Raw genomic sequence first — 26,746 nt, 5'->3', positions numbered from 1 at the left:
TAGCCCATGGAAAACGGTTTTGTGATCTCCGCATTAAATAGACATTTTGTGACATTGTAGCTGACAATCACTTTTAGTGCCATATTGGTGTTCACTCTTCCTCAGGTTCTATCTGTTCTTTCAAATATGGTTGTATCCATATAGAGCATCTTTTTCTTGGTTGTTTTCTTCAAGCAGCTAAACACAGTGTGCCAAGAGAATAATAGAGGATGATTCCAAACAAGTTGCCTTCTCTGCAAATCCCTTTTCTCCCTATATCAACTTTATCAGGGTATAATATACATACAGTAAAATGCACCCAATTTAAGTGTACAGTTTGAGAAGTTTTCAAGAATGTGTATGCCTGGGTAACCTCCCCAATAATAAAGGCATAAAACACTTCCATCACACCAAGAAATTCCTTGTGCTTCTTTGTAGTCAGTTACCTTCACTCACAGCTGCTTCCACAATCCTAGGCAAACACTGATCTGCTTTCTCTCACTATAATTTTTTCCTGTACTGGAATTTATTTTAATGGAATTATTCAGTACGTTTTCTTTTGTATCTAGCTTTTTCACTTAGCATAATGTCTTTGAGATTCATCTGTGTATCATAAGTTGCTTCTTTTTTAATACTGAGTAGTGTAGATTTATTCATTGTATGGACATACTACTATTTTTAAACCCATTCATCTGTGTATAGACAGTTGGATTGTTTCCAGTTTTTAAGTTATTATGAGTAAAGCTGCCATGAACGTTTGTGTACAAATCTTCGTGTGGATGTATATTTTCATTTCTCTTAAGTAAACACTTGGAAGTGGAATTGCTAGATTGCATGTTAAGTATATATTTAACTTTGTGAGAAATTGTCAAAAAGTTCTCCAAAGTGCTTGTATTATTTTAAACTCCCAGCATTAAAGTTTGAGAGTTCCACTTGTTCCACATCCATATTGACACTTAGTGTTGCCAGTCACTTTAATTTTAGCCATTCTTGTGGTGGTACAGCAGTTGTGGCTTTCAATTGCATTTAAGCCTATGATCCATTGCAAGTTAATGTTGTGTGTAATGTGAGTTAAGGGCCAAGGTTCATCAGATTTTCCATATGAATATCAGGTATGAGGGCCTAAAAGAAATAACACCCCAGTAGCAATGAGCACACCTAGCACCCTGATCTTGGTTTCTAATACCGTTATCCAGTAAAAGAAACTAAGGCTCGATGGAGAAATGCTTGATTCTAGGACTGGGGCAGGAAATACATAAGATGATCCTGGAGCATCTTGTAGTGTCAAAAAGTAAAGAAGTGCTCAATAAAGCCCACAGTGATGGTATTTTTCCAAAAGGACAAAGGCACTGACCAAAAGAGCTCCCAGTAGCTCAAATTGGAATAATTAGAGCAACAAAATAAATAAAGTGGTATTGGATTATAGTCCAAAGTGTAAAATAAATATCCATGATATAAATAAATGATTGCATAAATAAATAAATAAATAAATGGAATAGAATAAACACATTTCCTGTTCAAAAGCATTCCAAATGATTATGTAAATGCCTCATCTTCAATTAGGTGAAGCATAACTCCCCACTCCGTAAGTGTGAGCCAGGAATAGTGAGCCACCTTCCAAAGAGTACAATGTGAAAAGGGGTGAGAATAGTAACTTAACAGTGAAGAAACCTGAGCAACACAACTTCAACCAGGTGGGCAAGGTCAGCATCACAGTGACATGTCATATGGGGTGCATGTACATTTGCTAAGATGTGATAAAAATGGCATTCTGTGGTCTCCCTCCTCAAACCCATAACTCCAGTCTAATCATGAGAAAACATCAGATAAACTCGATTGAGGAACATTCTTTTAAAAACTTGACTAGAACTCCTCACAACTCTCAAGGCCATTAAAACAAGGCAAGTTCGAATAACTGTTAAACTCAAGAGGAACCTTAGGAGACATGACAACTAAATGTAATGCGGTGCCCAGCATAAGAGTTTAAAATAGAAAAAGGACATTAGGTAAAAACTAAGGAAATTTTAATAAACTATGGACTTTAATTAATAATATTGTAACCATGTGTACCTATCAAAGCTAACAAATATACCGTACTAATGTAAGGTATTAACAAAAGGGAAAACTGGGTGAGGTATACATGGGAACTTTCTGTACAATCTTCACAACATTTTTTAATCAATCTAAGACCATTTTAAGCTAAAAATATTTTTGAAAATGATATTGGCCTTGATCTTATGAACTTATGTTCTAGTGGGGAAAAGTGCCAATAATCAAAAGATGGTGATAAATGCTCTGGGGGGAAGAGGGCATGAAAAGTGAATAGAGAGTGTCTGGGGGCAATGAGTATACTGCTTCGTAAAACGGAGTGACAGAAGACCTCATTGTGAAAGGGACATTTAAGGAATAAAATGAAAGATGTGTGGAAGCAAAATATGACCATATTTGGGAGAAAGAATGTTGTAGACATTGGGAGAAGGAGATGCAAATGCCCCGGGGTAGAGCATACTCCTGAGGAATAGCAAGAAGACCCATGTGGCTGGAGAAAAGTGAAAAAGTGGGATAATGGTAAGAGGAGCTAGAAAAAGGAAGGAAGAAGAGCCAGATGCTGCGGGACATCTTAGGCCTTATATAGTATTTAGTCTTTTACTCTGAGTGATGTTAGAAGCCATTAGAGAGTACTGAAAAGAGGCGTGACATGATCCAACCGATCTTTTATTTTTTATTTATTTATTTTTTGCGGTACGCAGGCCTCTCACTGTTGTGGCCTCTCCCGTTGCGGAGCACAGGCTCCGGACGCGCAGGCTCAGCGGCCGTGGCTCACGGGCCCAGCCGCTCCGCGGCATGTGGGATCCTCCCGGACCGGGGCACAAACCCGTGTCCCCTGCATCGGCAGGCGGACCCTCAACCACTGCACCACCAGGGAAGCCCCCAACCGATCTTTTAACAATATCATTCCAGATTCAGGGGAACAAAGGGAGAGGCAGTGAGATTTATTAGGAGGCTATTGATGTAATCCAGTTGAGAGGTGATCATCACTGACCAGGACGATCATTGTGACAGGTGAGAATTGGTCAGGTTCTGTAGCCAAAAGGATGTACTGATGATTTAGAATTGAGGAATGACAGGTACCAAAGATGTCGGCCTAAGCAACTAGAAGGATGAAGGTACCATTTACTGAGATGGGAAAGATGCATCTCAAGAGGTGAAAACCAGATATTTTGGAGAAACAGCTTGGTTTTGGACAAGTTTAATTTAGATGCCTAAACTTTAGATGTCTTCATCTAGGTGAGGGTATCAAGTGAAGTTCGAGTGAAAGTTTCATCCTAGGGATGACATTTGAATGTCAGCAGAATATAGATGATATTTAAAGTCACAAGTCTGGATGATGTCACCCCAGGAGTGTGTGTAAAGAAAGAAGAGACCTGGCCTTCCCTGGTGGCGCGATGGTTAAGAATCCGCCTGCCAATGCAGGAGACCCGGGTTCAGCCCTGGTCCGGGAAGATCCCACGTGCCGCAGAGCAACTAAGCCTGTGCACCACAACTACTGAGCCTGCGCTCTACAGCCCGTGAGTCACAACTACTGAGCCCACGTGCTACAATTACTGAAGCCCATGCACCTAGAGCCTGTGCTCCGCAACAAGAGAAGCCACTGCAATGAGAAGCCCACGCACCTCAAGGAAGAGTAGCCCCCGCTCGCCGCAACTAGAGAAAGCCCGCGCGCAGCAAGAAGGCCCAACACAGCCAACAATAAAAATAAATAAATAAAATTTTTTTTAAAAAAGAAGAGACCATAAGCGCCACTATGTGCCAGGCATAATTCTGGATTCTGGAGATTCAGAAGGAGCAAAAGAAAGTACCTCCTCTCATAGAATGGATCATCTGGCTTGTGATGCCATCATAGTCGGTTGTGCATGGGGTTGACGCCTACCTCCAGCTGGCTCAATCACTTTCTCTTCCAGAAATTTCAGAATGAAGCACGATCAACTTATAACTCCAGGAGTGGGGCAGCCATGTGTTTATGAAAGGAGAAAGCCATTCTAGAAGGAAAAGAATGATGAAAGATACATCAAAGAAAACAGTAGTATCACTTGACTCAGGACAGCTTTTCTGGTCCCTTCTGGGGTCTGACTATATTTGCTGTCCATGGGTTCCAAGAGATTCCTCCATATCTTTATAATAAATTGCCACATTGATGAGCTAGCTTGAAGGAGGTACTAGGACTTACAAGCAAAGAAAATATTCATGGTCGGTAGTAATTGGGATGGGTGAAAAAATAGAGAGCTCCCACTCACTGAAGGCTCCATGGAGACAGCATCTTCCAAATAATCCTTTTCCTTTTACCCACTCTGGAATTTACTTGTTACCAAGGGACAAGTTAAAAATACCTGTTCAAAGGGGCAGCATGAACCTTATCAATTAAGAGGGTTAAGTACTACTTTGATCGGCCCAACTGTTCTGAAAGGCAGCATTCCCTGGGGGTAATGTACTCGAGAAATGGGAGCCCTGCTCGGCATCACAGACACCTGGGACAGCATCTTGGGGAATTCTCTAGGCCAGAGCTTGCACCTGGGCAGCCAGGAGGCCACATATGGTCCACAGATGTCTCTCATTTGGCCCACATCAAATTATTAAAAATTGATGCCAACATGTAAAAATCTGAAAAAATATTAAATTAGACATCTCTTTAAAATGTGTAAGATCTGACAGTAATGAGTTCATATTCCCTCTTCGCAGCAGCTGAGTAGCAGCTACCCTCTTTAGGCAAGGCCAGTGCCTTCTATGGGCAACAGGCATCCTGACTCACACAATCGAAGTATGGGCTTCATTCATTTGTACGAGTGTTTCCCAACTGGGGGCAAGTTCAGCCTTCAGAAGATATCTGGCAATGCCTGGATACATTTTTGATTGTCACACAGGGTATTGGGAGCTGCGTGCTACTGATGTCTAGTGGGTAGATATCAGTAAACATCCTACAAGGCCTAGCACAGACCCCTACAACCAAGAATTACTCACCTCAAAATGCCAATGGTATCAAGGTTCACAAATCTTGATTTATACTAACTTCCTGGACGCTCTAAGAATATGAGTTTGCAATTCCAGCTTAAGTTCATTTCTCCGAACCCAGGCAAGATATGATAAGTAGTTCCTGAAAGGTTAGAGCCTTCACTCCTCTACCCAGAGGGAAAAGGGTACGTTGTTTCACAAAGACAGGGAGTGGATCTGGGCAGGCACAAAGGACAGCTCTACAATAATTCCCATTGTACAGAAAATTGTCTCAGTAAGATAAGGTAATTTTCCCAAGGACATAAAGTTACTATGCGTAGAAATAAGAATTCAAACCCTGATGACTTCTTAACATTCAGGAACAATTCAGTATCAGGAAAACCTGTATTAATAGATCAAAAGAAAAATGACAGTGTCATCATAGATTCCGGAAGGCTTCTGATAAAAGTCAATATCCTTTCTTGATAGATAATTCCTTCTAGCATTAAACTTAGAAAGGCAATGGGCGAGGTTTTAAAGAAGATGACTTAAAATTGCTGCTAAGGGACTTAGGAGAAGACTTTTAAAAACTTATATTGGCATGGTTTTCATTTGTCACAAATAAATCTATATATTTTGAATGATTTAGGTAGAAATGCTAACACATCTTTTGAACTAGAAGATCTAATTCAAACGTTCAATTCTAGAGACTGTCATACAGAGTGAAGTAACTCGGAAAGAGAAAAACAAATATCGTATGTTAACGCATATATGTGGAAACTAGAAAACTGGTACAGATAAACCGGTTTGCAGGGCAGAAATAGAGACACAGATGTAGAGAACAGACGTATGGACACCAAAGTGGGGAAAGTGATGGGGACGGTGGTGGTGGTGAGATGAATTGGGAGATTGGGATTGACATGTATACACTACTATCTATAAAATAGATAACTAGTAAGACCCTGCTGTATAAAAAAATAAATAAATTGAAAAAATAAATTAAAAAGTTCAATTAAAGTATATAATAAGAATCAAGAAAATTCTGCAACATATTCTAATACTACAATGATTAAAGCACCATGGTTCTGGTGCAGAATAAACAGATCGAGGGGACAGAACAGAGTGAGAAAAACAAATTAGTCAAATAAATATGGAAATTTATTATATGACAAGAGTGATATTTTAAAATGTGTGGAAAAGATTGATTATTCAATGCATAATGTGAAAGCATCTGAATGGCTATCTGAAACAAAAATGGAATCCTACCTCACACACTACGCTAACACTTATTATGCCAGATGTTCAAGGATTTAAATGTAACCTATTAAAATGAACCTTTATTTCTTAGGAAAGATGGAAGAGTTTTTTCCATAGTCACAGAATAAAAACTTTCTTCTAAAAGAATGAAATGGAATTCAAGAAAGATTATACAAAAAAAGATTAATGAATTCATTTATGTAAATATTGTGGTGGGTCAAATTGTGTCCCCCAAAAAGATTTGCTCAAGTCCTAACACCTAGTATCTATGAATGTGACCTTATCTGGAAGGAGGGTCTTGGCAGCTGTAAACAGGTTAAGATGAGGTTATACTGGATTTGAATGGGCCCTAACTGAATGCCTAGTGTCCTACAAGAGGAGAGAAATTTGGACACATAGACACTCAGAGAAGAAGGTCATGTGAAGACAAAGGCCAAGATTGGAGATATGCTGCCATAAGCCAAAGAGCACCAAGGACTGCTAGTAAGCACCATAAGCTGAAAGAATCGGGGAAGGATTTCCCCTAGAGCCTTTGGAGGGAGCGTGGTCCTGCTAACACCTTGATTTTGAACTTATATCCTCCAGAAGAGGTGTCCCCAACCCCCAGGCTGCGCAGCCGGAGGGGAGCGGCCAGCGAGCGAGGGAAGCTTCATCTGCCGCTCCCCATTGCTCCCCATCGCTCGCGTCACCACTTGAACCTTGCCCCCCACCCCTCCAGCCCGGTCCATGGAAAGATTGTCTTCCACAGAACCAGTCCCTGCTGCCAAAGAGGTTGGGGACCGCTGCTCCAGAACTATATAAGAGAATAAATCCTGTTGTTTTAAGTCATGCAATTTGTGGAAACGTTATGCAAACTAATGCAAATATAAGAAAAAAAAAAAGAACTCACAGGAGGAAAAATACACCAAAAACAAAACTAAAAGACAAATGGGGGGGCTTCCCTGGTGGCGCAGTGGTTGCGCGTCCGCCTGCCGATGCAGGGGAACCGGGTTCGCGCCCTGGTCTGGGAGGATCCCACATGCCGCGGAGCGGCTGGGCCCGTGAGCCATGGCCGCTGAGCCTGCGCGTCCGGAGCCTGTGCTCTGCGACGGGAGAGGCCACAACAGAGGGAGGCCCGCATACCACAAAAAAAAAAAAAAAAAAAAGACAAATGGGGAAAATATTTGTAACACATGTAACAAAGAACTGGTTGCCTTAACAAGTAAAGAACTTCTATAAATCAGTATTTTTTGAAAAGCCAACCACTTAATAGAAAATGGGCACCTGACCTTCTATGATGAAGTTTTTATAGCTTTGTTATAGCTTTGTTGGGAGAATTAAAAGAAATAACATGTATAACCCAAATACAACGATTATCTGATGGGTAGCTCTCTCCTTTCACCCACTTTGAGACCATATGCAGTATCTTACCATATTTTTCCTCATTGCTTTAGTGACTACAGGAGATTTTACTGAAGCTTTTGAGGGAAGAGGACTTAACCTTACAGACCATTGTGGCACGACTTCATGTTTTAAAATTGCCTTTCAAACATGCATCTGCTCTTAAAGTTTTACTCTGAGCACCAGTATCTTCTAGTTCTGTCTATATTTTCTTCTTGCCTATAATTCCCAACTTTGCCTCTCAAATATTTTCTATTTCCCCTAGTAATTTAGCTCCCAGCTTGCATACTCCAGCCAGTAAAAGAAGAGTCAGGCATTAGCTGGTCTATCCTTAGAAAGCGTTCAGGAGCCAACCATTGTAAATCTCATGGAGTCTCACCAACCTGGACATTTTTTCTTTTCTTGGAGCAGGGAAAGAGGAAGGACTCTGCTGCTGAGAAAATGAGGCCTTCCCCAGGTGACCACACATCAGGGCTGGCTTCACTGATGTGCCACCTGAACAGCCGTACAGGGCCTGCACTCAGAAAGACCTCATACCTGGTTTAATGCTCTGTTAGTGCTGTCTTGAAACAGTCTTAATTTTTGAACAAGGGACTCCACATTTTCATATGCTCTGGGCCCCACAAAGTATATAGTCAGTCCTGACAGAGAAACTATTCAATGAAAGGATAGTATTATCAATACTCAAAGCACAAATGCTTTATCCTCTGAATGTCCAAGAGATAGAGCATCTCAGAGCTTGCTATTCAGGGAAAAATAAATAGATAAATAAAAGCAAATGGGGAAGAGAGAAAAAAAAAATTAGCTGCATGAAGTCCGAAGCTAGGAAAGCTGGCACCATTGCCTTTAGCAAGATGCTATCTGACATCTTTTGGCTGAATGCGTCCTTTCATGGGGTGATTAAACAGCAAATATCTCTGAGTAGCATAATGTTTATTAGACGTCACTCTGTTAAGGCAGCTTGTGTTTTCCCTGTATTCTGTTTCCGTGTTCAAGTATGTACAATTTGTTGATTTAAATAAAATTTAAAATAAGCCGTGCTGCTTGAAGAGCTGCTGACAGGGCCTCGCAGAAAACTTTGAGAGATTTTTTTATTAGGAAAGAATTCTGTTTCTGTGTCATGTTTTTCTGCATCATGCCTCTCCCCCAGCCCCCTCCCGGCTCTTAGCAATACATTGCGGCAGCCTAATAAACAATATTTTTTTACTTTTTGGAATGTTCATCAGGTTCTCTGAAATACTTCTATTCATGAGGCAAATCTTCTATTAGTCCATCCCTGACCCCTAGGTTATTAGAGAAAAGGGATAAGCCTGTTCAGGACAAGGGTCATCTACCTTTAAGTACCAGCAGTCACACGCATACACTCATACAGTTTCAGATTTTCTGGACTGCTGATCGTTCATTTTTTCATTCAATATTTTTATTAAAACTTAATTGATGGCAAAGTATAGAGAAATGAATATTCTTTATATCACTGGATAGAATGGCAGTGTCTCTTTAAAATAAAAATACCTATGATCTTGACTAAGCCTTTTGCTTCTCTGCTTGTGTCTCAGAGAAACTTTCACATGTGGGCACGAGGGGACATGTGCAAGGATGTACATTACATTCTTTGGAGGAAATGCAATAACTGAAAGCAACCTACGTGTCCATTAGCAAGGGGATGGCTAAATAAAGTGTGAAAGAGCAAAATGCAATGTAGTGGTTAAAAAAATGAAAAGGATCTCTGTGTGCCTATATAAACAAACCTCGTATTTTTGAAGAAGAAAAGCAAGTTGCTTTTTTTTCTTTCATTCGCCACACAAGGGCTTTTTTAACAACCAATAGGTGGAACACAAAACAATATTTTATGTATTCCATAGGTACATTCACATGCCTGAAAACCCGTAGAAAACAGTTCAGAAGAGAAAACAGCAAATTGAAACAGAGGTCACCACACTAGGGGAGGGGCGTCATGGAGGGGAGATGCCAAAAGGGACTTCAATTATATTTGTAACATCATACTTTGAGTGAAATTTTATGCATTTATTATTGTTCAATGACAAATTAATATTTTATCAGATACAGAAAAAGTGCTATAAAAATTTCAGAGTTCATATTACCTACGTGGTTCTCTAAATTAAATATTTTACATACCAAATATATGTTATAGGCACATAGAGTTTATATGTGATACAGTATCCTTATACTTCCTTATATGGAATTTCTGAAGAGTCTCAGAAAGTATTACGTAAATTTGAAACTTTTGAAACAAATAGCTATAGTTTCCAGTTTTGAAACTATAGCACAAAACCTGCACTGGGCTGCAGAGCAAAGCCGTGACCAAGCAGGAAGGTCCTTAGCCTCAAAGAGCTTCTAGTCCTGTGCAATTCTTAACAAAATGCAACCCAAAGAGCACTGCATTAGACCCAGAGAAACAGAATTTGCAAATATGGGGCACAGAAATCAGCAATTTTATTAAGCTTCCAGGAAATTGCTATGCATACCAGGAATTCTCAAGCCATCGGTAGAATTCTCATCTCAAATGTCATTTCCCCCACTATTTTGTTTCTTCCAGCATTGCCATTTTCTTACTGATTTGTTTACTTGTTTATCTTTTTGCTGCACTGGACTCTTCCTGTGGGCAGGATCCATGTCTATATTGTTGCTGGCATATCCCCAGCAACCAGCATCATGCCTGGTGCATTGCTATCCAGTAAACACCCAAATGTCCAATTGGTATCCAATAAATATCACTCACATGCGTGGATGAATGAATGAAAGCTGAATAGATTCATTCCCTTCCATCTCCTATAGGTGAATGTCCCTGTATTGATATTTTACTACCTCCTGTTGTACCTGAAGTTTAATTCAGAGAATAAAGTAATGTAAATAATTAGAACTGCTGTTTATTAAGGGTTCTACGTGCCACCTTCTTACTAGGATTATATTTTCCTAGCATTCTTTGCCTGTTACTATTGCTTCATAACAAAGCACCCCAAAATTTAGTTGGCACAAAGCAACCATTTTCACACGCTCTCAGATTGTGTGGTCAAGGAAGTTGGACAGGGTACAAGGGATGGCTGGTCTCTGCTCTACAGCGTCTGGGCCTTTGGCTGGGGAGACTGGAACACTAGGGGTGTTGATGGTTGGGAGTTGAAACTATCCGGAGTGTCTTCTCTCACGTGGCTGATAGTTAATGCTGGCTGTTGGCTGGTACCTCAGCTGGGTTTGTGGACAGTGGCTTCTCCACAGAGCTGCTTGGGCTTCTTCTCAGTATGGCAGCCTTAGGGTACTTGGACTTCTTATTCAGGTTCCAAGTGTGAATGCCTCATCTTTCAAGCAGAAGCTTTTATGCCCTACACTCAAAAGTCATACAGAAGCACTCCCACCATATTCTTTTGGTTACCATGAGCCATCGTCCTGTCCAGATTCATGGGAAGGAAAATTAGACCCTACTTCTGGATGAGGCAGTGGATATGTTCTAGAAATCATAGGACAGGGAATATTTTCACTGCCATCTTGGAAAATACAATCTACCACGCCATCATCACAATACTACAAGTAGGTGTGAATAATCCATTTCATAAATGAGGGGCCAGGTACAGAGCAAATACATGATTTGCTCAAAGTCAAACAGCTAGATGGTAAGGGGCTGAACAAAGATTCAAACTCAGGTCTGTTTGTCCCCAAAGCTTCTTTTCCCCACATCTCACTGCTGTCACATCCAGTGGAGATTATATTCATGTGTTTCAATCCTTCCTTCATTGTATATAAGGGAGACATATCCAGATCCCAAACATTGCTTTATGTGGAGGATGTGTTTCCTTGCAATTTACAGGCGGCATTACTGGTGCAATAACCTGCCCTTCCATAGTTAATAGGCAGGCATTGAAATGAGTCCCTTCTGAAGGTCCAGAGAAACTGCTAGTAAGAGACCAGGGTTTAAGCAGAGTTTGCAACTTCAGGATAGCAGCTGATCCACCACTATCGTTGACTCTGGTGAAAAATGATCCTCTGTCTTTGTGACACAGTTATTTGGGTAGTAACACAAAGGCCCTGAAATGGGTCCTTTTCTATCAGAAAATAAGAAGTAAGCTGAGCAGCGGGGGAATAGCGAAATTTAAATGTAACTGCTCACCTCGTTTTGCCCTTAGAAGGATGGTAGGTCTTTCTTATTCACCAAGCACAGACATGCTACCAAGAGTGAGTTAGCAACTTGTGAAGATAAATCACAACCAGGATGGCTGCTGTCACTGTCACACTGAAAGCATGGGTCTGGTGGCTGACAGAGTATGGGAGCAAGGTCCCCGCTGATGCAAAGGCAGAGAAAAAGGAGGACCTGGAGAAAGGAAAACAGGAGAAAAGCAATAAAAATTCCATGTCTCCCCCCACATTGTTCCCAAGTGCCATGCTTTTGAGAGAGCTAATGTTTTTGTGAGTCCCCAGCAGGTCAGAAAGAAGATAGATGGCAGGTTACGGTAGCAGGAGGGTGGGGAGGTTATGAATTTAACCATCTAAAGAGAAGAAAACACAGATTCAATATGTGTAGCTCAGAAGAAGATGGAAGAAAGCAACCAGACACTCTAAGAATCTGAGGGGAGTTGTGTTTTCAAGATATTTTTAGATGAAATTTTTTATACGTGGCGTAAAGCTGAGATTCCCTCCAGATATCTTTGTTTATTCTATTTTTAGAACCTATTTCTGTGCTGATAAAAGGAACATCTTCTAATAATATAAATTTTAACAAATATAGAAAAATGTATAAAACTCCATAATCTTATCATCCAGGAGCAACCAATATAAATATTTTGTTATGTAGCCTTCTGGCATTCCCTTGCATATATATATATATATATATATATATATATATATATATACACACACACACACATAACTATGTGTATTGCAAAAGTAGACTAACACGAAACCTAATATTTTGTGACCTCCAGTTTTTCTTTTATATGTATCATCAGTATCTTTATGTGTCAACAAATAGATTTACATAATCATTTCTAATGGATGCCTTATTTTCCATTGTAGTATTATTTAATCAATCCACTATTCGCTGGATGTTTAGGGTTGTGAATTTGTTCTTATTGTAAGTAATAATACAAGAACGTCCTTGCACTTACACCTTTATGTATTTGTTTGCTTGGGCGCACTTCTCAAAGTGAATATTTTAAGAAAAGTGAGGCGCATTATTAAATAATTTTATGCATATCGTTAAATTATCTTGGTAAGTTGTTCCAAGAGTTATCTAAAAACCAAGCTAAAAGTTACTGCAATTTGCACAGTTTTTTCTTTCTTTCTCTCTCCTTCCTTTCTCTTCCTCCCATTCTTCCCCTTAGCAAACCTTTCTCCCTTCAGTAGTTGGGACAAAAGCTGTATGGCCCACAAAGCGGAAAATATTTACTATCTGGCATCGCTACACTAAAAGTTTGTGGACCTGTTGACTTGTGGAAATAATGTTTCTAATGCTCAGTGGAAGCTGCACGCTCCCCTAGGAGGGCATCAGAGCAGTAATTAAGAGTGGGGCTGTCATCAGGCTTCTTGGGTTCAAATTCTAGTTCAGTCACTTACCAACTGTGGAGCCTTATCCTGGTTGTTAAAACTCTGAACACTACAACCTCCTCATCTGCAGAATGGAAATAATACACCCATCCACAACCAGTGTTGACATTAGGATCAAATAAAATAAGATGTGAAAGTGATTAGCATAAATGCCTAGTACGTTGTAAAACGTTGTTATTACTGTTATTTGCTTTTCTTTTCTGGAAATGTAACCTACAGTTTGTTCCAATGTCTCCGGTCCTGGAGTTCTAGTTTCTTCTGATATTCTTTTTCATCTTTGAGTAATTTTTGGTTCTAGACACAAGTGGTGCCAGCATCAACAAAGTAAGATTTGTAGTGTCCTCACTGTATCCCATTATGTTTTTTTTTATCTTCTGTGTTTCAAGAACCTCATTGCCTATTTATTCATGTATAAGGCACGTATGAAAAACCTATCAGGCTCAAAAGAATGAGGAAAACCACTGAGAGGTGCATGATGGAAGGTAGCTGGCCTCATTGAAGATGACAAACGTCCTCCAGAGTTCGGGTTGAAAGACCCGCTGGTCTAGAAAGCTGTGATCTAGTCCCAGTCCGGTGCCTACAGGATTCAGCCGGCAGTGCTGTGCTGAATGGGACAGCTGTTGTGTTTGTTTTTCACCTACGATGTTCTTCCTCGTTTGCCGCTCTGCATACAAGCCCTGGCCTGGGCATTTTGTGGACATGGTCAAAAGAGGAGGTGGTTTCTCCAGGAATACACACAAGTCTCTTAAACTAGTTTCACACACTTGAGGCAGAGTTTGCTGTGTCTGAATGAGCTCCCTCGGAGCACAGAAGAAGCGCGTTCCTCCTTATTTAGAGAACAGGCATTAAGGTGCACATCCCTTAGGCGGGCACTCAGCGTCAGACGTAGACTGGGCATGGTGAGGGGGTACAGAGGTGGAAGCTAGCTTTCCAGCTCTGCTCTTTGCATCCTTGTTTCTTCTCATTCAGCCTGTCCAAGCTTGGATGTCACCCCCTCAGGATGCCACCCGTGAACGCCCTTTCTGGGTAACACCCTGCTATTATTTTCCAAAACAGCCTCACATATTTCTTTTATAGCACTAAAACTGAGGATTATTCCGTTGTTTATTTGTTTATTATCTCTGCCTCTCCATCCCCTCCCCTTCCCCCTCATTAAAATCCAGGCTCCACGAAGGACAGGACTTGTCTATCTTGTCCGTGAACGTCCCAAGTACAGCATCCGTGTGAATAGGTATGAGTCCTGGCCCTCAAAATACTCACAGTTTTGTCCCTCCTCACTAAGGCCAGCACTGCTCTCAACCCTCGTCTCTGCGTCCGTCATCCTGAATCCTTGTCGCTTCCTTTGACGTATAGACTTTTTTTCTCTCTCTTTCACACAGGTCATTTCTTGGCTGAGAACACCCCTCATTTTTTCCATTCCTACCCTTATTTCTTGCCCGCCCACCTCTTGTCCTTCAGGTTTCAGTTTCTAAACTACATGCCTCAGGAAGCCTTCCATGATGGCCCCCTCCTTCCCTGGGGCCCCCGTGCCCCACACGTTTCTCGTCACTGTGCTCACCCCAGATGGTTATCCTTTTGCCTTTTTGCTTGTCTCCCCCCTTAGAACTCGCAGCCAAGCACCTGACACGGTGGCTGGCAGGTAGTAGGCGTTCGGCTGATGTGTTCTATCAATGAATGAATGAACATCGAAGAATTCTTTCCCTCTCTACCCATCATAATGACCCACATCTTTCACCATTGAACAAAATATGAGTTACTCTTTAAACAGACCACGAGCTAATTTTCCCAATTAGAAAAGACAATGGGAAAAGAGGCACAGACTACGCATAGACAGTTTGCAAAGCGTAAATATATTTTATAAAAAAATATATTGCAAAATACTTAACACCTGACTCAAGAGGACTGTGAATTAAAATTTCACTGGGAGACCATTTTCCTTTTTCCAATTTTCAAAAATCAAAAAGTTTGATAGGGCTTCCCCGGTGGCGCAGCGGTTGGGAGTCCGCCTGCCGATGCAGGGGACGCGGGTTCGCGCCCAGGTCCGGGAAGATCCCACGTGCCGCGGAGCGGCTGGGCCCGTGAGCCGTGGCCGCTGGGCCTGCGCGTCCGGAGCCCGTGCTCCGCAACGGGAGGGGCCACAGCAGTGAGAGGCCCGCGTACCGCAAAAAAAAAAAAAAAAAAAAAAAGTTTGATAATACGCTTGGTGAGTAAGAGTATAGGAAACAGGTCTTTTCATTGGTGAAGATGGCAATGTAAATTCTGCAAGCTCTATGTAGGACAATTTGGCAACATGTATCAAAATTACAAATGCACTTAGCCTTTGCCCCAGCTCGTCCCCTTCTAGGTATTTATTCTACAGACACCCTCTCACATGTGTGGAATGACATGCATTCAAGGTTATTTACTGCAGGGTTGTTGGTAAGAGCAAAAATTTGGAAATTCCCTAAATGCCTCTAGAGTCAGAGAATTTAATGAATAATTTATGCTGTAGTCATATATTGGAGTGCATTGCATTAAAAAAAAAACAAAGTTCTTTGTTAACTGATACGGAATGATCTTCAAGATTAAACACTTTAGGTTAGAGAAAAAAGCAAGGTGGAAAACAATGTGTGTAATAACTTACCATTTATGCAGAAAAGAAGGAAAATGAGTGTGTGTGTGTACATGCATGTGCTTAGATGTGTGTGCGTTTGTTTGTGTAGGCAAAATAGATTTGATTAAGAGACTTGTGAGAAGGGTTGCAGGACAGCCAAGGGCAAGATGGGAGCAAGGCTTTTTACTCTGAATAACTTTGAATAATTTTGAGTTTAGAACAACTGTGTGACTATATTATCAATTCAAACATAGAAGAAAAAAAAAAAACGGTCAGGAGAGAAAGAGAGAGAGAAAAGTCAGTCTTGGACCAGATAGAATAAACTAAGCTGCTCAAGGTAACAAGGCTAAGAAATCTTCAACTTCGTGTGCCCTTTTAACAAAGGAAATAAAAATAGAGAGGCAATCCCCAGCCTCTCGCCTGTTTCATGAGTCTTTTGGTTTCTATGATGATTCTGCAATAATTAGAGAGCTGATTCAAGCTTCTTAGTGTCATCTATGTGGTGACCCAAGAGATGGATCCCACCACCTGCCTAAGTATCTAGCAAGAACTGGCCAGACCCTCCTTCCTTGCATATGGTAAGACACAGCCCCTCTTCCCGGGGAGGCCTCTGTGATGTTGATTGCTGTAGCAGCTACTGTCATAGCTCACTTCAACAGAAAGGATTAGACTGTCCTGAATATGTCAATCAGATATCAAAGATAAATGAAGTTTGAAAAAATAAAATGTGTGATTTATTTTTAAAAATAGTCTTTGGGAGACACCCAGAATGTACTTTGAAAAAAATCTAAGGGAAATATATCATGAAAACAAATCCACACTCTGCTGTCCAACTTTAATTTTTCAGTGAAAACACTCAAGTGGCTGCAGCCCAGCCAATAAATAAAGATTCTCCATCATTAACCGTCTCCAATTTCCATTTGCTATGATGGAGGACCTGCTCCCAAAGATGTACTTGCCCCCTCATTTTAGCTCTGTCTACCTCCCCTTTCCAGGTGCCCTGGGTCCTAATGAGCTGGCACAGCCTCGGTGATTTACCCCAAGGACATCCTCTCCCTGCCGCTCTAGGAAAGGCATTCGCCAAGGTGTCCGCTAAGTTGCCTTGGCATTGCTCGCTGGCTGGGCTTGGCGATGTTGGGGGTTTTAATTCACTTTACTAAAATTGCCTTTCATTCACTGGGTGACAGGTAGTTATTTGTTTTCAAGGTTCCATTTGACATTTATTGTTAGAGCAAAACACTAATAATAATAATTAGCGCCTTTTTTAGAGTTGTCTGGGGTTTTCGTGCTGCTGCATTGTTACTATAAAACATCCCAGTGCTTTGCTGTATATAAGATAGTATGATGGTATTTAAATGTAACAAAGGGGTTTATTATACTCAGGCCAGATTGCAGTATCTCTGAGCCCCCCTCCCCCGTGAGCAAGCCAAGGCTTAATATCCTCTAAACTTGTCTGTAATGCTAATACCTATCTTTTTTTTTTTTTTTAATAGGAAGAAAACCTCAGCCAGCCATGCGTGGTTTGGCTTTCTCATACAAACAGCAAAACAAATCTAGGATTTATCCTTTAGAACCATGCTATCCAATAAGGTAGCCACTAGCCACATGTGACTGTTCAAATTTAAAATATTTGAAATTAAATAAATTAAGGACTCTGTTCCTCAGTTGCACTGGCCACTATACCGTCTATCAGATTCCATCAAGGGTAAAATTAAAATCGAGCACCAAGAATGTGCCTGGGATGGGTTGCTCCTTTGCAATCACCTACCCTGCATTGGCACTCCAGATCTACCACTGGTTAGCTCTGTGACTTTCAGCACGTCACAAGATGTCTCAAAATTCACTCTCCTCATCTGAAATATGAAATAGAAATATTATCCACCTTGGTGTTATTATGAGGAATAAATGAGACAATAGGTATCAGACAATGGTGCACAAATTAGCATGTAGTATTTGGTAAACAGCTGCTACAAAAATTATATGACCCTTACGTTTAATGCATTTGACAAACACCCTTGTATGTGTTAACCACACAAGCTAAGAGTTAACATCTCACTTTATAGATGATAAAAGTGAGGTTCAGAGTAGTGAAATAACCTTGATAAGAACACAGACATAGTACGTGGCAGTGCTCAGATCTGAATGGATGCGTGTTGCCTGCTTCTCTCTCTTTTTCTTTAGCTGTGCCATTTATTCTGGGGAACCACTTTCAAGGTGGGGTTTTTTGTTTGTTTTTTAGTATCTTTTTCTCCCATTTTTTCAAAAACATCCCACCTGCCTTTTAATGATTGACCTGTTGCTGGTCTGGACATGCGCGTACCCTCTGAAGGAAGACGGCACCAGCTGGCCTTGCTCTAGGACGCGCTACGAGCAGCAGCACGGCAGCCAGGAAGGACGGAAGTCAGCTAGCAGTGGGAATCCTGGCCATATACCCAAAGAAGTAAAACCCTCTCATCCAAAGACCATCTTCTCTTCAAAATCCCTCAGAAAATTTCCTTCTCCGTACGTGCTGCCTACAAATTTATCATTTTATCCAGAAAAGCCATTGCTTAAGAGAAGAAACAAGCCCAAATTGCATCTGCTGCTAAAAATTATGAAACTGAGTCTTAACATCACATGATTGCCTTAAAATAAAGAACAGAGGGCCAAATAGTGCACCAAATCTTAAGAGTGAATAACTCTTTGATCCAACAATTCAACTTTTAGCAGTGGCTTTTGGAAATAAGCTGATGAGTGTACAGTTATATGGACAAAAACAGTCATTTCAGTGTTTCTAAATCAAAAAAAAAAAAAATCTAAAGTTTCCTCATTTGGAGATGGGAGAAATAAACTACAGGATGATGGTTTATCGAACACCGTATGGCCATGAAGAAGGTTGGGCAGATCCTATTGCTGGCTTGACCCCCCTCTCCTAAGTGTGAGAGGTGGTGTTATAATAGCTTCACCTCACCTCCTACATCCAGGGCATCCTCCAGTCCTATCAGCCAGAGCTCCACAATAATCCCCCCATGACCATTTCTCATGGTGGCCATAGCTTCCACCCTAATTCAAGCCATTTTACTTCTCACACGGACTAATCAAAGCATTCCCTAACTAGTACTTTTGCTTCCTTTACTGCTCCTCTAAAGTCTTCACCTGACAACCAAACTGAGCTTGTAAAAGCACAGAGCAGATCACGTGAGAATGAAATCCAAACCACTTCCTGTGGCCTGCAAAGCCCGTTCCTAACTGGCCGCTGTCGGTCACTGAATTTCATCTCATTCTCTTCTCCATCCCCCATGCTGGCTGCCTGGCTTTTCCTTGAACTACCAACATCGTTTCCATCTTACTGCCTTAGCACTGGCTCTCTGCCAGGGTGACTTTTCCCAGCTCCTAAAAGCTTTATCCATTCTTGTTCATGTTCAGATGTCCCCTCCCCAGAGAGTCTTTTGTGATTAAAATCGCCCCCCTACCCCTCCACCATCATTCTCTATCTCATGAAACACTTTTTTAAAGTAGCACTTAGCATCCCCTGTCTTTATGTCATTCATCAATTACTTGTTTAGTGTTTGTGTCTTCCCCCAGAATGTAAGCTACATGAAGGCAGCACCTTATAGGTGCCTGTACTCTCAGTATCTAGAAAAGCACCTGCCACAGAAAATCAATAAATATTTTGTTAAATAAACAGATGTAAATCTGTAGAATCACACACCCTTTATTAGTTGTGGTTATATGCAGGCAGGTAGAATTGTGAATGTTTTCTCTTTTCTCTTCTGTTACCTATATTTTCTGACCTCAAAAGAATGAAAGTTACTCTTATAATTTTGAAAAGCAATTAAATTTATTTTATATTAGATAATAATAAATTAAAAGACCAAAATAGAATAAAACCCTTCAAGGAGCCAGTGAACACCTTTCATAGACAACTTTTCCTGTGGAATCTCAGTTGATAATGGGTCTTTTTTTTCCCCTTTAGTCAATTTTGGACCCCTCTCTTGAAGCTATTGTAACTCAAAGTTTAGAAAAAGACAATAAAGTTAAGTTTGCAAGAGTCAGGTGCATAACTTTTTATGCTGGAGTTCACCAGAAGGAGGTGGAAGGAAAATTCACTCTCTTGCCTTGCCATTAATTTTTTTTGTACTAAAAGTATTGATCTTAAAAAAATGTCTAACAATACAGACTCCTTCTCTTATTGGGCTGTCATTTTAAATTTATTGTTGATGTTTAAATTTCTGTTTATCTCCAGAGTAATATCAACTGCAAGACTAAGAATGACTTTGGCATTTGCAAATATTTCTGGGTATGTAAAAAAGAAGGAGATCTCCTTCTCCTTGCAGGAAGGAGACATCTGATAAATAGTCCTTTGTACTTAGCTGGACCTAAAGGAGATTCTTAGAAGAATTCCAAAGCCCCAGGGGAAAAAATGATAATGACTTCATCCTGGCAACATCACTTAGGAGCAGCGATTTATTGTAGAACTTTGACCAAATGTGAGAGAGATTGCCATGTAAGCCTAGAGCAATTCTCAAGTAAGTCTGACCTAAGTCAGAATCTGTGACACCAAAGAAAAGTCCTGTATTTTACCCACATGACCATATTTTTTTCAAAAGTGTCCTAGCTTGTTAGGATTAGTGGCAAATATTACATCTGCTTATTTTCAGAACAAGATGTCAATTTAAGGAAATGTTTTAAACTAGGTCTGGTGAATATCACTCTCATGAAAGATTATGATTCTATGGAACCATTTCATGTGGAAAATAGCCAATTTTATGCAGGCATCTGAAGTCATCTTCTACATCCTTTTGAGGATTTTCCAGAAGAAAATATGTGTAATATTCTAATTGACATGTCGGTGGAAGCATTGTAGACTTTGTGGGTAACTTGAAAAATATATTTTTCAGTGTATCTCGGAAACGTTAGCAGCACTAAAGTTAAGGAATGAATTCAAACGCTCCAAAAATATTCATTTGTTTTCTTCCCAAGTTTCCTGAAACAGAGTGCTCAGATGAAATATTTGACTACATGAAACCATTTATTTTGGTAGCATTTCCACCATTAACCTTAGATCATCTCCTAAAGACAGCCAGAAAAGAAACAAATAAACAGAGCTCATTCATCATGAAGCATGATAATAGGACATTTTATAAATAGAGTATTTTCCATCCAGAAAGAAACCATGTTATTTTAACAAGGCACACAGTGAGTATTACCCGGCCAAGTACAAAACATTTGCCTCAAAATATTTATCAATATCACTGACGCTATAATTATCAAAAAAGAAGCCTGAGACTCATAATTGACCCAGGACAGAGGGATGCTTGCCTGACCTTTATTGACAATTCCTCAGTCTTGAAATTTGCCAAAGTATAAATGGGAATATTGGCATTAAGCCATCCGTAAGACTATCTTGAATACCTGCTATGTTCCTAGTCAGTTCTAGGCAACTCAATTAATTTACATACAAGACATTGTTTCTACCACTTGGTAGAGAATACAAAACCTATTCCCTCTCTTTTTGTCTCCATGGGGAGTTTCTCTTCCCTGGAGAAAACAGTATTAGAGTAATGCTTTTAGAATCTTTTTCCATGACTTCAATTATCTCAACGTCTGAACTGATCAAAAATAGGGAAGGGTATTCATAAACATGCCTCAGACTCCATCCTTCTCCATCCTAGGCCATCTAGCCCCCAGAATGGACGCATTCTTTTTTTATCCTCTTTCCATGTGGTTTTTGTCCATGGGTGAGTTGCTAGGCCTGTCTTCTACGGTCAGATCCGAAAGCTCATCTCTCTTTGCCAGTACTGGTACTCAACAGGCGTGAGTGAGGTGGTCTTTCCTTCAGACAAATGAGAACCCACCATCCTATGGGTGGATTCTGAGGTACAGACTGAGAAGGTGTTGAGAGTCCAGATTATATTAGAATGTAAGCTCAAAGAAAGAAGCGATTTTGTACTTTTTTTCGCCCCTGTAGTCTCAGGATCCAGAACGAGACCCGTGATATACTGGGTGCCTAGTAATTATCAGTTGAACAGGTTATGTGTTGTTGAAGGTTGAGGCTAAATTCTTCAGTACTTTCTATCATACTTTGATCTTCGCATCTTGGAATCTAGTGTCACTTTATTAATTGATTGTGAGTTTGGTGGGAGGTAGGTGTGATTTATTGGCCCCCTAAATGCCATCATTATTAGTGGATCATGAACTGACTGAAAAACAGACCTTAAATGAAACAATCATGAGACCAGGAAGTTCCATTTTATATGATATCGACCATTAGCACAATAGGGATTAAATCAGAAAATACAGATATCAGTGAAAAACTGTAGTGTTCCAGAACTTGAGCTAAGTTTTGAGATAATGACAGATTTAGTTATTCAGATAAGTGAACATAGCAGAAATCCAATGTCATTGGCTAAGGGAAGGGTTCCCTTGTATCCTACTACTGTTTGCTGTGTCATACTGTCTAGCACATAGCAGGCATTCACTAAATAGTAGTTGAATGAACGAATGAATGGTATTGGGTGGTAAAATTAAGCCAACCAGCTGAACAGGAAGTATAGAATATTATTGGAGCACAGTAGATCTGCATTTAAACCTTAGCTTCACCATTTACTAGCTTTATGATTTAGGACAAAGAGCCTTGAACACTTTTAGTCTCAGTTTTTCTGATCTGGAAAATGGGCATAATGAGAGCATCTTCCTCATAGGGAAGCTACGAGGATTTTATTGGATGCTATGCTGTACCACCCAGATTTCTGCTGGGAGTGCTACCAGCTGCCAGCCTCGTTCTCAGCTCTGTGTGGGAATTGACCTCAGCCAATGCTGTATGCTATAACTGACTCATAATGGCTTATGCGGGCTAATTGTGGGCACCACTTTCCAACTCTGAGTTCAGTTGATAGCTTGAAATCAGACTTGGTGGGAGTATTTATACAAGGGAGTGAGCAATTTTTTTCTTAAAGGGCCAGATGGTAAAGATGTCTGGCTTAGCAATAGTCTCTGTTGCGGTTACTTGACTCTGCCATTGTTGCAAAAAAGCACCCGTAGCCAATGTGTTTAAAAAAAAAAAAGAAGGATGTGGCTGTCTTCCAATAAAATGTTATTTACAAAATCAGGTGGTGGGCCAACAGGCTGGAGTTTTCCAACCCCTTATCTACATCATGAAAATCAGCAAACACTAAAAATCAGACTTTTTCTTTTTTTTTTTACAGATTGTTAGTTGTTAAACACGTACCAGTTCACCACTAGAAGCCACCTCAGCCAAGGTCATACTCCTTTTCTGAGGGCAGTTTGACACCAATGCCTGTTTAATGTGGGACAATAAAAATCAACCCTTTGCCCATCTTAGAGCCTTTCTAACCTGAGTAACATTTCACTTTAACTGGAATAAACAGAGAGTCCAGTTATGGTTTTGCCCTTCCTACCCACATGTCCTTAGCCAGGAATACTAACTGAGGTCTTATATAGTGTTTAATACACAGTCCTTCCAGAGGGCATAGCAAGAGTTCCTTGAACATTAAGTCTTGGGTTCCACTCGGGGACTTTGAGTTTTTGTGTCAAGACTCTGACAGGCAAGAAGAGGGGTCACTATCCTGGCAAAGAAGGTCATGGTGACCATGGGCTTAGCACCCTCAAACATGAGCGTCTGGATTCTGTCGCTAGATAAGCTGCCTAGACTGGCAGAGATGCTAGCTCTGAGGGAATCTAAGAATAAATAGGAGACAGCTAGGATCTGTTGTGACCTTAATAGCGGCTACAATGGCAGCTGGTTCATCCCACTAATCTTCCTCTTATAAATTTTTCCAAGACTAAGAGGCCCACCAGAATCCTAGAGCAGCTTCCTCCAGAACTTATATAAAGAAGTGGGCCTGAGCTCAAGGGGTGAACTGTAGTGGACACTGCTGTACTGCCCGGAACCCCCAGTTAGGACTGAAGGTCCAATTTCACCAGCTGCGAGTAGTATCTATACCTGATGGCTCTGAACTCTTACTGGGAATTGGCCTTAGGTGAAGAGAGAAACCTCTCCCTAGGTCACAGCCCCTTTTGGGCAGTAACCTGAATTCAATAACTGTTTGATGAGGGCACAAAAAATAGTCCCTCTTGCACCAAAGCATGACAACTCTGAAAGATCATCTCTGTTCAGAGCTTTCTGTGGGATGATCTGAGGTCATGGCTGTGACTGCAACCAGCTCAAATCCTCTGTCTCGTCAACCCTCCTTCCTTCTCTCCCGCAGATGTTAAGATCAAGAGCACCCCTAATAAAAGTCCACACTAATCTCAGTTGCAGAGTTGGCTTCCTGAGGAAACTAATCTGAAACAGCATTAAGTGAAATGATGTTCCTAAAGTGCCTGACATCAAAAAGGACCTCATCATAGGTGGTTGTGATCTCCTAATATAGCTAAGAAAACACCCATTGCAATCAACAGCATTAATGATCGCAATAATAACAATACCTATTATAACTAAGTGCTTACCCAACGGTAAACTAAGTGCTTTACATACATTAACTCATTTTATCCTTTCAAAAAGTCCATTATAATCCACATTTTACAGAAAAGTAAAGGAGGCACATGGGAGTTAATTAACTTCTCCAAGTTCACATGCTTATCTACTATGCTTTACCAGCCTTGGTTTGGATATGGCTATAAAAGAGACATATTTGTAAGAGAAGTTTAAAAACAATCCCTCTGCTTTTTAACTCCTGTCAGCCTAAAATTTGAACCTTCTAACACGGCAAAGATTTTTTGCTTTTGTACTTAAGCTCCCTCAAATTCATTGAAAATTTTCATCTGAAGTTATTCTGAGAAGGGAGGAGGAACTAGTCATTTAAAGAAGCAAATTACAAATAATAACTCATGTCTGTAAAATTTCTCCTCCTTGGAAAACACATATATCATAGGCATAAAGTGCTTCTGAGAAATAAAGTTGTCCAGGGACTTGGCATTGAACTGAGATCCCATCTTTCATTATACTTTGTCTAAATAACAGCTGGCAGATGTCTGGCCATCATGTTTGTGCTTGGCTGAATTTCAGTAATGCTGAGAGGATCAATATTCCTGCTATTTCACATAACTCATTGCATTGAATTCAGTTGAGGCCTGTCAGTCCTGTATTTTATGTTGCCAGTAACCAAATCAATACAAAATTATTCAGCAAGTGTTTAGTGAGTGTCTGCTATATGCTGGACATTGTACTGGGCACCACCACTAGGAGCACACAGAAAGGATATTCCTCAAAGAACTTAACCATCTAAGCACATGGGCTTCAAAACTTCAATTATTTCTACACCACCTCCAACATTTTGACATGTTTACATGCTATGTGTACTATAATATTTTATTGAAGTATAATCGACTTACAACATTATATTAGTTTCCAGTGTACAACATAGTGATTCAATATTTTTATATATTACAAAATGATCACCATGATAAGTCTAGTTACCATCTGTCACCATACAAAGTTATTACAATATTATTGACCATACTCCTTATGCTGTATATCACATCCCTGTGACTTAGTTATTTTATAACCGGAAGTTTTGTACTGTAATATTCTCACCATATTTTTTAATCAACTTCTTTTATTTAAATAAATTAACTCAAGAAGGAAAGTATATAGCACCTCTGGAAGAAAAACAGGTCTCTCTTATCATAAGAGAGATGTCCATGAAAACTAATATGTAACTACTAACAGTTTTTTAAGATTAAATGTTTGAAATCTAATATCATTGTGAAGTTCACCAGTGATAAATATTCCATTTTAGGAATCACTGGCCTCATAGAAGAAGCAGATATAAGGAGAAATGAAGAAAATGAACTATTTGATACAGGATAATGAACTGGTAAAGAACATGGACTCTGGAGCTAAATTGATTTGATTCAAATCTTCATTCTGGCACTTAGCACCTATTAGTTAAGGACGTTAGCTTCAGGAAAGTTACTTAACCTCTCTGATCCTCAATTTCCTCACCTGTAAATGGGGATAATAGAGTATTTACCTCATTGGGTTATTATCAAGATTAAATGAGTTAAACATCTCAGAACTGTGGCATGCACATCCTAAGCACTGTAAAAAGGTTAATTACTATTGTTACTATTGCAACATGCCAAGTTATGAGAGGGGGGGTTCTGGGCAGGCAATTCCCAATTCTATCAGTGGGAGTCAGGAAAGGTTTTACAGAAGAGATGCTCCTACAAGTGCCTGATGAGTAGGTGTTTATCAGGCATATAGAAGAGGAGGTGTTGATTATTTGAAGCAAAGAACGGAGCTAAAATAACCTCACTGTTTTCTCTTACCTGATGAACTTATCTGTAGCAAACATCTTTTATTTTTTGCCTGCCTCCCTTGCTCTGGTGGTACTGCTTTGATCTTTCTTTGGAGAACTACCCTTTGCCCACTCTTGGTACAGGTACGTAGGGTAGGACTGATTCCATCCCCAGCTCTGGGAGTGGGCATGTGAGTCAGATCTGCCTAACCATCCATCCACCTGGCCACAGAAATCGATGTGGTCCAGATCAAACCAATTGGAGTGAATCTCAGGACACTGTATGGAACCACTGGAAAGGAGAGTATTTGAGTTTCTCAGGGCTTCTGTAAGAAAGTACCACAAACTGAGTGGCTTAAAAAACAGAAATGTATAATCTCACCATTCTGGAGGCTAGATGTCAAAAATCAAGTTGTCACCAGGACCATGATGTCTTGGAAAGTGCTAGGGAAGGATCTGTTCCAGTCCTCTCTCCAGCTTCTGGTAGTTCCTTGGCTTCTGGAAGCAAAACTCAGTCTTGATGTGGCATTCTCCCTATGTGCAAATCTGTGTCTAAATTATCCCTTTTTACAAAGATACGAATCATATTGAATTAGGGGCTCCGCCTACTCCAGTATGACTTCACCTTAACTACTTACATCTGCAATGACTCTATTTCCAAATAAAGTAAAATTCTGAGGTACTGAGGGTTAGAACTTCAACCTGCAAATTTTTTTTTTTTTTTTTTTTTTTTTTTTTTTTTTTTTTTTTTTTT

The sequence above is a fragment of the Physeter macrocephalus genome, chromosome 14 (genome assembly GCF_002837175.3).
Source record: "Physeter macrocephalus isolate SW-GA chromosome 14, ASM283717v5, whole genome shotgun sequence".
Taxonomy (NCBI): domain Eukaryota; kingdom Metazoa; phylum Chordata; class Mammalia; order Artiodactyla; family Physeteridae; genus Physeter; species Physeter macrocephalus.
Note: the sequence above shows the minus strand (reverse complement) of the source record.